Source organism: Hyla sarda, chromosome 6 (assembly GCF_029499605.1).
Source record: "Hyla sarda isolate aHylSar1 chromosome 6, aHylSar1.hap1, whole genome shotgun sequence".
NCBI classification, from domain to species: domain Eukaryota; kingdom Metazoa; phylum Chordata; class Amphibia; order Anura; family Hylidae; genus Hyla; species Hyla sarda.
This window is the reverse complement of record NC_079194.1, coordinates 160,337,618-160,349,851: the sequence shown is the minus strand read 5'-3', so window position 1 is coordinate 160,349,851 and position 12,234 is coordinate 160,337,618. Positions and strand designations below refer to the sequence as shown.

At 40.3% G+C, this 12,234-nt stretch overlaps 1 protein-coding gene and 1 non-coding gene across 11 annotated transcripts in view; one reads left to right on the top strand and one right to left on the bottom strand.

The window, feature by feature from the left end:
- ZNF536 (zinc finger protein 536) overlaps positions 1-12,234 on the top strand; it is a 723,850-nt gene that overhangs the window by 616,556 nt on the left and 95,060 nt on the right. The window lies entirely within an intron of this gene.
- LOC130278345 (U6 spliceosomal RNA) lies at positions 9,128-9,229 on the bottom strand. The gene has a single exon (XR_008845991.1). It is a non-coding gene; the product is annotated as a U6 spliceosomal RNA (small nuclear RNA).

The following is a 12,234-nucleotide window of genomic DNA, read 5'->3' as shown; positions in this document are numbered from 1 at the left end:
ATTTCACCACGTTACACTATTTATTCACTAAAATTTAATTATAGGTAAACTTTCCAGCCCAGGACCACCGCTAACCCCTGCACCATGCAAACATAATAATTACATAACATTATATAACTACAATAAATGGCACTTAGACCTCCAGGGACATTAAAGATTAACCCATACCTACCTTAAATAATGTTAATGTATATCAATATTCCTTTTTCATCATTAACCAACAGTGGTAGGGTATTAGGTATTGAGTTGCAAATCATTGTAGACCACCAGCTGTATGATAGGAATACTATCATTTAAAGGGGTTGTCCAGGAATAGATAAACAGAGCTTTTTTCTATCAAAAGCAGCACCACCCTTGTCCGTGGATTGGGTGTGGTTCTGCAGCTCAGTTCCATTGAAGTCAATGGAGACAAGTTGTAATGCCACATATAACCTGAGGACAGGGGTGGGGCTGTTTTTGGAAGAAATTATATCTTGTTTTCTATTCCTGGACCACCCCTTTAACACTGAAACCAACATATAAAAGCATATTTATGTATGATAAATCTATACAGTAGTCAGTATTCTGCTGCCTCCACTGTGGGCACCAAAGCATTTGTAAACTCCCATTTTTAACCCCTTAACGAAAACGGATGTATATTTACATCCATGGCCGGCTCCCGTTATGTGAAGCACGCTCAGGAGCTGAGCACGCTTCATACCCGGCAGGTCCTGGTTGGTATTAGCAACCAGGACCCACAGCTGTCCCTAACAGCTCCACTGAGTTGCTAATCGGCAGTGATTTCTCCCGTCTTAGATGCTGCGTTGAACTTTGAGCGCAGCATCTAAAGGGTCGGCGATGTCCGCTATTAACCCTTTAGATGCTGCAATCAAAGTTGATTGCGGCGTCTAAAACGGGAGAAATCACTGCCGGTTAGCTCGGTGGAGCTTTTCGGGACAGCCGCGGTGAAACCGCGGCATCCTGAACAGCTGAGAGGACAGTGGGAGGGTGCTTATCATTGCTCTATTGCTCCAAGCCTGAGATCCAGGCTTGAGCAAACGAGCACAGATAACACTGATCACTGATCAATGATATACTATGGCATAGCATTGTTCAGTGTACGCAATCTAAGTATTGAATGTAATTGTCCCCTATGGGGACTAAAAAAAAGTGTGAAAAAAATAGTAATTTTTGGTCATTTTGTATAACCTAAATTTTTTTATAAAAAGCGATCAAAAAGTCTCAAACAAAAATGGTACCGATAAAAACTTCAGATCACGGCGCAAAAAATGAGCCCTCATACATGTATATGGAAAAATTATATAGTTATAGGGGGTCAGAAGATGACAATTTTAAACACACTAATATTGGTCCATGTAGTTATAATTTTTTTTTAGTAGTGAAATAAAATGAAACCTATAAAAATTGGATATCCTTGTAACCGTATGGACCTACAGAATAAAGATATGCACTGCGTAGAATCAGAAGTCCCCTTAAGTCACATAATAGCTTTTTTTTCCAATTTTTCCCCATAAATATATTTTTTCTGGTTTTGTCATAAATTTTGTGGTGAAATGATTGATGGTATTACAAAGTACAATTGATGATGAGGCAAAAACAAGCCTTCATATGGGTCTGTAGGTGCAAAATTGTTATATAAGTGTGTTATGATTTTTAGAAGGTGAGGTGGAAAATACAAAAGTGCAAAAATGAAAAAAAACTGTGGTCCTTAAGGGGTTAAATCCTATGTTTGACTCTAACGTGAACGGGAGGCTACAACCTTGCCAGTCAGCTCTGACACTGCTTATTTTATGGGTAATGCCCTTACTGGCCATGCTGAAATCTAAAATATTAACCCTTCTTTCTTATGACAGCAGACACAGAGGTACAGTGGGCTGTTGGAATCCACATATATCTAATATGTATGGTCATTGACATCGGCCACGGTCACTGGTAGAGTAATAGGTGTAGTCATGTTCTTGTCTCATACACATGTCAGGGCCACTGCATGAAGTCATTTGCCCTTCCTATTGTAGTATGGGACCCATGCATATAAATGGGATTCAAGAAGATGTTGCCTCTTAGTTTCTAGGGCAGTGTTTTCCAACCTGTGGCTTTTCAGCTGTTTCTAAACAGCCTTAGGGTCTATTCACACAGAATTTCCACCTCAAATTAAAGCCCATAGATTTCTATGGGATTCTGCACTCCCATTCACACTTCTGAATTTCCGCTTGTGGAAATTCAGAAGTGTGAATGGGTGTGCGGAATCCTATAGAAGTCTATGGGCTTAAATTTAAGGAGGATATGCAAGCGGAAATTCTGCCATGTGAATAGACCCTTAGGCCCACATTTATCATTGTAGGTGTAAGTGAAGCATTTATCATTGTAGGTGTAAGTGAAGCATTTTTTCACAACTTTTTGTGTGCTGGTAATGTGTAAGAGCACCACATTTATTAAATGTTCACAGAGCATTTGATACATTTTGTGCAGGTCACATTTTCTCAAATTTCTTTCTTCACATACACCAAAAAGTTAAGCTAAATCTGGGCTGGTGGAGTTTTAGAGACTTTTCAGTGGCTTTGCGCCTTTTTTGCACCTTTTTACAAAAAGGCGCAGTTCATAAATCCCTTCCATATCATGTGTATTGCCGAAATCAGAGGATTGCAACTCAAAATCAGCAGAAATGTGTAAACAAAAAGGAGCAAAAAAGGCGCAAATAAACCCTGCTTGCGCTGCTTTGTGCCTTTTGTAGACACAAAAAACAGTCTAAAGTCAATGATAAATGTCGGCCTTTGTCTTTTAGGGTTTGCTGGGTGTTGTAGTTCTGCAACAACTGGAGATGCAAAGGTTGGAGAACATTGTTTAAGGGTACGTTCACACAAGCAGATTTTCGCAGCGTGTTTCGCTGCGGATCCGCTGGTGAAGGCCTGCTCTATGCTGTCTTTACATGTGCCTGCTCATAGCGGCAATACGCCGCTACGAGCAGACACACTGCGATGTTTGAGTCGCAGTATACTCGCACATCGCGGGAGCTCTCTGCCTAGCTCATAGCAGGGAGAGTGGCTGCGCACATCGCTGCAGTGTGTCTGCTCATCGCGGTGTATTACCACTACGAGCAGGCACATGTAAAGACAGCATAGAGCGGGCCTTCACCAGCGGATCTGCAGCGTAAAATACGCAGTAAATCCGCTCGTGTGTCAGTGCTGAATCTCTATGGCAATTGTATGACACAATTCCTGAGATCATGTAGACACATAAAGATAAGGGGAATGTTGGACGGAATAGCCCTTTAAAGGTTCCTTTCAATGTATATAATCTTTAAATAGTAGCTGAGTGCCGCCTAACAACAAGACGACATGATAAAGCAATGTATATATGTATATTAAGCATAGATCACCAAGCAGAGCCTTTCTTTAGAATGTCATTTTATGTTAATTGAATGCCACTGTTAATCTAATGGAGTTTAGATTTATGATACTTTCTACACAATGTCATATTCCAATCAATAGATTTTCCAACATTCGGATGGACAGATGAGAAAATGTGCTTAATCTCAACATTTCTAGGCTATCAGCTGTCAATAATTCCTCATTTGAATCCTTCATATAGGCAGATTAATGCTTGGGAGGTTATTTCATTAATCACCAAAATTAAGTTTTGGGCGGAAGAAAGGGAAAGGTCGCGTGCATTTTAAAGAGCACTTGTATGAGATGTCCACCCTGTACTGCCGCAGTGCTAAATTAAATAATGCGTAGTTGGATGTGTGTTTTAAATAGCCCTGCTTACATAAACATATGAACATAAAAACATTGAAAGACAGACAGACAGACAGATATGTGGTACGTAGAAAGATAGATATAGATAGGAGGTAGATAGATATGAGGTATATAGGTATTAGATTGATAGATATCTGGGAGCCTGGGACCAGGGCTATTAAAGGGGTTCTCCGGTGCTTACACATCTTATCCCCTATCCAAAGGATAGGGGATAAGATGCCTGATCGCGGGAGTCCCGCAGCTGGGGAAGCCCGCGATCATGCGCACGGCACCCCGTTTGTAATCAGTCCCTGGAGAGGGTATGATTACGGACGACTACAGGGCCGGCAGCGTGTGACGTCACGCCTCCGCCCCTCAATGCAAGCCAACGGGAGGGGGACTACATTTGGTTGTGCTGCCCCCACCCTTGCTGTTTAGATAGATAGTTAGATATGTAATTGAGATATATATATATATATATATATATATATATATATATATATATATCAGGAAGGAACTGGCACTGTGTTCAGGACTCAAGGTTCAAGTGGGTGCTAGGACTCAGTATCCCTTGAATATCCAGTCAAAAAAAGGAAGAAGCAGCACTCCAGATTAAGTAGAAAAAAGTAGTGGTTTATTCACCCATCATATGAATGGTGCTATGTTTTGGTCTTCTCAATGAGACCTTTTTCAAGGCTTGAAAAAGGTCTCATTGAGAAGACCGAAACATAGCACCATTCACATAATGGGTGACTAAACCACCACTTTTTTCTACTTATTCTGGAGTGCTGCTTCTTCCTTATTTTGACTATATATATATATGTATATATATATATATATATATATATATATATATATATAAGATAGATAGACAGATATAAGGTAAATATGTAGGTCGGTAGATAGCTAGATAGATATAGATATGAGATTGATTGACAGATAAATATAAGATAGATAGATAGCTAGATAGATAGATAAAGTCCAAATATGAACAGCACATCAAGATAGATAAGTAATTTTGAACGGGGTACAAGCATGCTTGGAGCCTCGGTTGCCGGTTCCTTAACCCATAAAAAACAAATAGATGCAGCACACCACAGCTTGAAAATCATGGGGTAAGGTTTATTCCATAGTGTATTCCAAAGGACAATGTTTCTCCAGCCTCACGCGAGGCTGGAGAAACGTTGTCCTTTGGAATACACTATGGAATAAACCTTACACCGTGATTTTCAAGCTGTGGTGTGCTGCATCTATTTGTTTTTTATAGATAGATAGATAGATAGACATTAGATGGATAGATAGATAGATATGTGATATATAAATAGAAGATATGAGGTAGGTGTGTAGGTCAGTAGATAGCTAGATAGATATAGATATGAGGTAGATAGATAGATCAATAGATAGATCTATAATTATAGATAGATAGATAGTTAGATAGATGGGACCAGACAGCTTATCTTCTCTGTGCTGAGCACAGGAGGTGGGGTGAAATATGTAAGGACCTTGTGCAGCCCCAAAATGTTCCCCTAGGCTCCCAGCAGGACAATGTGAGAGAAAGCAATTACTGCTTCCTGTCTTATGAGACTATACAAGGAGCAAGAGGGTCTGTCACAGCTGTCGGATAAGAGCTGCTGATGACTCCTCACTACGTGTCTGTGTCATCAACAGGTTAATAAGCATTTTCCGCCTTGCCCACATTATTCGGATTGGGCAGCCAGCTAGGGAGTAAAGCGCTAGAACTCAGGCAGTGGGTTTATGGATTGAGATCCTGTGTGATCTAAACTTTTGACATGTCTGGATGGCCCATCAAAAGTTTATACAAATGACACTGAGCCTTTATAAATTATTTCAGAGGAAAAATAAGTCTCTATAGAATCCAGAGGCAGTGTGACGCAACTGAGAAAAACCATTTGCTTTAGCAGAAACTTCAGATAGGGGGCAGCCTTCCAGAAGAGGAATAAGCAAAAGGGGAACTTCCAGTGAGGACAGCGCCCACTCTCCTTTAAAGCTCTTTGGCCCACTCTTCCTATGGTATTTTTAATGGTGGAAGTCTACAGCTATATGCATCAGATGTGGTATTTCTTTAGTTATATTCTCTTCCAATTTTACGTGTTCATCCAGACAAGCTAAGCATTATATACAGATGAAGACTGATGGTATGATATCAGCGATCCACCCTTCAATGTGCTGACTGGCTGATTTGCTTATGACACACTGTATATTTAGTTGTTGCTGTTGACCATACTTTGTGGTCAGCAGTCCTGATTATAGACAAAGGTCGATACATTTACATACATTAAGTGTACACTTATTAATCAAATTTCAGGATGCTGGGTCAGACTTTACTATCATCGGTCATAGCAGGATATTAATTTGGCTTAGCTTTTAGTATATACAGCCAGCAGCACAGTGTGGGGGAGAGGCCGTTTCTATGCACCTTAAAACCATACTCCAGGAGATTACCATTGTAGTATTCCTTACTGGTTTTGTTTTAATTGTTCTTTAAATTAACATTTCACTACACAATTCAAATCTCTGCAGAACTTCCCATATAGGCAGGACCTATAACTGCTCATGGTAAGCATCTTGGATCATGAATATAATTCCAAAACTGCAGAAAAGACTGACACCCAAGCAGAGCAGCAGAAAAGCTGGGGCTTTGAGTTTATATCTATAATGGGCAGTGTATGTATGAAGTGTATATATTGCTCCTATAGCTAGGCTTTCCTTCACCTGGGGCAGAGGTCCGATTTGATGCCCAAGCGTTGCACCTAAATACCCACCAATCCTCAACCTTATTGTGTATAGTCAAGTGAATTGTTGTGCATTCCATAGAGAGAAAATATGAATGCTTTCAATGTTATTTTAATTGTCAAATATGATAGAAACTGTGCTGGTGGCTCCTAAAACAGATGTCAACACAGGGCATGATGTGCTCATTAACTAGATACTACTAGAGTGCCCCTTTAACAAAGTCAGTAGGAATACCTGAAACAGACAAAAAGAATAAATACAAATTATCTTTCTAATTCCTTCTTCAAATGTGATGAGCGGCCATATTCTTCTCATGGATCAATGTATGGAAATGCTTACTTCAACATCTTCACATATTCAAGATTCTTTTTTAGCCTTAAAGCATTGCTATCTAACCTGTGCCTCTCCTGCTTTTACACAACTACAACTCCCAAAATTTCCTGACACCCTGTGGTCATCACTTTCATGCTGCCTGAACCGTAAGTCATCAGGCTGGTCCTCCATGGCTTTTGCTTGCTCCTTTGCCCTTTATTGGTAGATTTCTCCCTATACCCAAACAGGTAGAGACCTATCAATCAAGGTTGGTGGGGTTGGGAAAAGCTGCTTGGTATTGCTCCAATGACTCGTTCAGGCAGCATGAAAGTGATGGCAGGTTCCCTTTAAGAGGATGCAGAATTATCTCATGCCTGCCACCTAGTAGTACATAAAAAACAATTAATACTCTACTATGCTGACTGCCCTGTAACTGAATACATCCCCCTATATCCACAAAATAAATATAGATCATAGAGGATAAGGACAAATGAGCTTCATTACCGTATTTCCGGTCGTCCAGTGATTAGAGTGTTAATTGCTCCACACAACCAATTTCCCTTGTGCTCCAATAGCGCATCACCAATATCATTTAATTAGCGCCGTCTAAGACACAATGGTTACAACCAAACCCCATTAACAAACAGGTCAACTAATTGTTTATCAGATGTGTATTCAGCTGCCTTATCAATATCTTCATTCTTGCTGCGTCTCAATAAGCGTTTTCCCATAGATGCACTTAATAAATGAACATCGTAGTGAAATGCGATTAAAAATCATTCTAACCCGATTATTTACGTTGTCTTGAATCCATTGCCGTGTTTGCTCTCACATTTCCAACTCGTTTATAAAATGTGATATAGGATATCTATGCCTCTTTGTAATTTTATTCCAATTTAGAGGCTGTGCAAATATTAATATTTTCCTCAATAAAGGAGCCTTAGAGGATTCAAATGTGTCTCCTCTGAATGTGGCTTTTATGAGAAAGCTTTAAATATGATTTTTAATAAATTTTTGGAGAACTTTATTACATTTCCGGAGGTAATTAGGGAATATATCCCGCAAAGTTTATTCTAAAAACAATGTTTTCAGAAATCCGTTTTGTTTAAAATTAAGAGAAGGAAAAAAAAAAGAATACTTTTTTTTATTTAGTCTAAAAAAGAAAAATCTCTTACAAAGATGTTAAAATGAAATGTGTTTTCTGTGTTATCAGGACTCTCTTGATTTATTACCAGTAACAGTTTTAGCGACAATAAAAAAGAGAATATACTAAGATCCCACAAAATGCTTAAGGTTAAAGGGGTTGGCCACCAAAAGTATTTTTTAAGAAATGGGCCCAGGCTGTCTGATAAAATAAAAATCCTGTACTTACCTGCTTCGCACCTCTACAGCCTCCGTTATCAAGGCAAGTGTTCTTCGCTAAACTTTACTTTCTGATGTTGTGGTCAATACTTCATATTTCCACTCAACCGATCATTGGCAGAGGTAATGTTGTAACATAATTTGTAAGGTTGACAAAAGGATAAGAGTCCATCGAGTTCAATCTAAAACTGTTTTGACCAGTGACTGACTGAGGGGCAATGGGACATATAGACCACAGCATTAGGAAGTGAAGCTCAGCAGAGACCAGGTGCTGTGATAACTGGAGGCTGCAGAGAAGAGAGGTAGGTAAGTGCAGGATAGCTCCAGCCTTCTGTGCTAAGTTATTTCTTAATATATCTTTATAGTGGTCAGAACTCTTTCTAATACAGAGCTCCAAATCCCCTGCTAGGAGGGAATTAGAAGCTTACTGCATACAACTTATGCATTGAACTCAATCATAAAACAGTAAGCAGTAGGCTTCTAAGCTCCCCCTAGTGGCAAATAGAGCCTTCCTGAATGTCCATGGATTTGGATCTCTGTATTAAAAAGCAAAATAAAAAAGTATTGGACTTAAAGGGGAACTCTGGAACATTATATCAACCTCTGCTCCATGCCAATTACTGTCAATCACCGCACAAAGTGGTGGTCAACCTGCCCCCTCAATGAATCTCTATGGGAGAGCTGGAGATAAACAAGTGCTGTATCTCTGGTTCTCCCATAGAGATATTTGAAGGGGGCATGTCGATCACAGCAGCTCTGAGTGAGATAAAAGCTGATTTTCAGAACACGGGCCCATCATGCAGGGAATCATGGGGGGTCCAGAGGTCGGACAACCAGGATCAGACACTTATCCCCTATCCTGTGCATAAGGGATAAGATATTATGTACCGAAGTTCCCTTTTAACGTTTCCATGTGACTTAATAAAAACTTTTGACAAGTCACACAGGCATGCAAAATTTTTGATCAGGGTCTGGAACACTTCACAAATTTGCGTGTCATCCTTGCGCAGGGCCATGCTAATCTTCTCTGTATCGGTCCCATTTTAGTATGTGTGCTGCCGAAGCTAGATAGGGCTGAAAGAATCCCACAGCTGAACACTTCACTACCTGTTTAACTGTACCCCCTATCTAGCTACAGGAGACTGGCTCCATAGTCTTACAATGGAGCACATCAGAAAGGTGGAAAAGACAGGTTTTATTTTTACAATGACAGGGTCACTTTAATCAAGACACGGGAGCCATGGACAATCCTTAAGAAACTGTATGTACTAAATGCATTAAATGAATCACCAGTAAATAGAATCATTTGATTTTCCTCCACTATTATCTAAGAAACTAGGTTAAATATAAATATGGTTACATTATTGTTCCTTAGAGATAGTAACCCACCTGTTCTTTACATCTAAATGCAGCAAAGATACATTCAGGAGTCTAGTAAAATAAACTATTATTATATTACTATTATAATGACTATTACATTGGGGCAAAAAAGTATTTAGTCAGCCACCAATTGTGCTCCCACTTAAAAAGATGAGAGGCCCAGTAATTTTCATCATAGGTATACCTCAACTATGAGAGACAGAATGAGAAAAAAAATCCATAAAATCACATTGTCTGATTTTTAAAGAATTTATTTGCAAATTATGGTGGAAAATAAGTATTTGGTCAATAACAAAAGTTCATCTCAATACTTTTTTATATATACAATTTTTTGGCAATGACAGAGGTCAAACGTCTTCACAAGGTTTTCACACACTGTTGGTGGTATTTTGGCCCATTCCTCCATGCAGATCTCCTCAGTGATGTTTTGGGGCTGTCGCTGGGCAACACAGACTTTCAATTCCCCCCAAAGGTTTTCTATGGGGTTGAGATCTGGAGACTGGCTAGGCCACTCCAGGACCTAGAATTGCTTCTTACAAAACCACTCCTTCGTTGCCCCGGCGGTGTGTTTGGGATCATTGTCATGCTGAAAGAATCAGCCAGGCAATATGATTTTATGGATTTTTTTCTCATTCTGTCTCTCATAGTTGAGGTATACCTATGATGAAAATTACAGACCTCACTCATCTTTTTTAAGTGGGAGAACTTGCACAATTGGTGGCTGACCAAATACTTTTTAGCCCCACAGTTTAATTGTAATAATAGCAACTATTATAGGGTGCACTGTATGTTGTGCATGGGTTATAATGTTATGTTTTACTATGGTACATATGCCCAGAGCGGCAGCTGGACTTCTGGTTTAGCGGTGTTGCTCCCTCTGTGTTGGGGGTGGGAATTGTGGACTTGCTGGCCATCTCTTTTCTGGAAGAGAATGTAGGTAGTAATAGGTACCTTGGAAGGCCAATCTTTATGTCATAGGGGATTTTGTTGTGCTGGAGCTTGTCCTGGAATGTCCATTAGGTGGGGTTAGATAGACCTTATACCATGAAGTGCATGGTGTCATCCTATTGTAAAAATAGGAATAGGAAAATGAAAAGAAGCATTTCCAGCAAATTATAGTAAGACGCAACTGCGACTGAGCCTGAAGAAGACAGCGTCAAATAGCTTTCATGCTATGTAAAGTGGAAGATAGAAACTGTAAAGTACAAAAGTGCTTGTCCAGGAATGCCACTCTATAAGAGGCAAAACCCAGCAAATGTGTATGGCTCAATTTGACGCCATGGCCGACACCCCTCGACGCGCCCTCTTCATACAGCTCTATGGGGGGGTAATGCATGAATCTCCACCTCTCCATGTATCTCTTTGGGAGAGGCGGAGATCCCCCCTCCCATAGAGCTGTATGGAGGGGGCGTGTCCTCAACCTCAGTGAGGTTGAAGATACACGCACTTGCCACGCAGAGCTGTGGCAATGCAGGGTCCCCGTACTGGAGATCGCGTGGGGTTCCAGTGGTCGGACCCCCTACGATCTGACAATAAATGAATGTGTCTGAGACTGCAGTAATTTCAGAAATTTCATCTAATAGTTACATATTTTCCAAAAAGACCATGCAGAATTCCAAGGGATGTGACAGTTGTAAGGACTGTTGGACCATGTTGAAGGCCAGAAAGTAGTCACTTATTGGCAGCAGCAATGACCAGACACAAGCTAGAAGATTTCCACATGGTCACAGAACTGGAGGTTAGGCAGACCCAGCTGTTAGAACCAGTAGTCTTGAACAGGGTTAATACTACAAATCTCAGGTAAGGTATACAAAAGGCAAGGCAGGAGCATTGTCTTCATTAGTAGGTTGTGATCAGATGTAGAGCTACAGGAAGGTCACATGCTGGGATAATTCAATATAACATAAAGTTACCAAGAGGCAGAGACTGTTCTGAGCTCACAGGAAGGGATGAACTAGCTGGGGGTCTGGGCAGTTAAAGGGATACTGTCAGGATCCCAGGTTGTTTGGGACAGAGAAGGGGTTAAATTTTACTTCCCTGGTGGTTGAAGGCAGTTAGAAGGTTGATGACACTATCCCTGAAGGTCTATGGCGGTGCATTGGTTAACATCTGTATAGGTGGTCTAGGACATAGAAAGGGTTAATTCTGGTATCTGTGGTGGTTAAGGACAGAGAGTTAAAATACTAATTTTCAGTGGTCTTAGGCAGTGTAAGGGTTAACCTTTAATACCTGGGAGAACCAGTGGATTTCTCACCCCTCTGATATTGTCCTGACTGTATAGATAGATAGATATGAGATAGATAGATGATAGATAGATAGATAGATAAGAGATAGATAGATAGATAGATAGATAGCAACAGGAGAATACAGCAGCACACTGCTAGCACAAAGATATAGATGAAACATGAGTATATAGATAAAACATGATTATATAGATAGGGCATGAAAAGCTATACAGCTGTAATGCAATAAATGAAGATATGAAACTATGAAATTATGAGATACTTAGCTTGCAAATTTGGCGCCAAATAGCATGAACCGTCCCACCACGGTAAGGTGACCTCGTTCTGGGACGGACCCTACACTGTGAATATGCCTCTGTGTAAACAGTACAGCAGGCATTGCAAGATCTGAAACATCCAAGGCACCTTATATACACCTAATAGAGGTGGGTGGGGTGCAGGAGCCAACA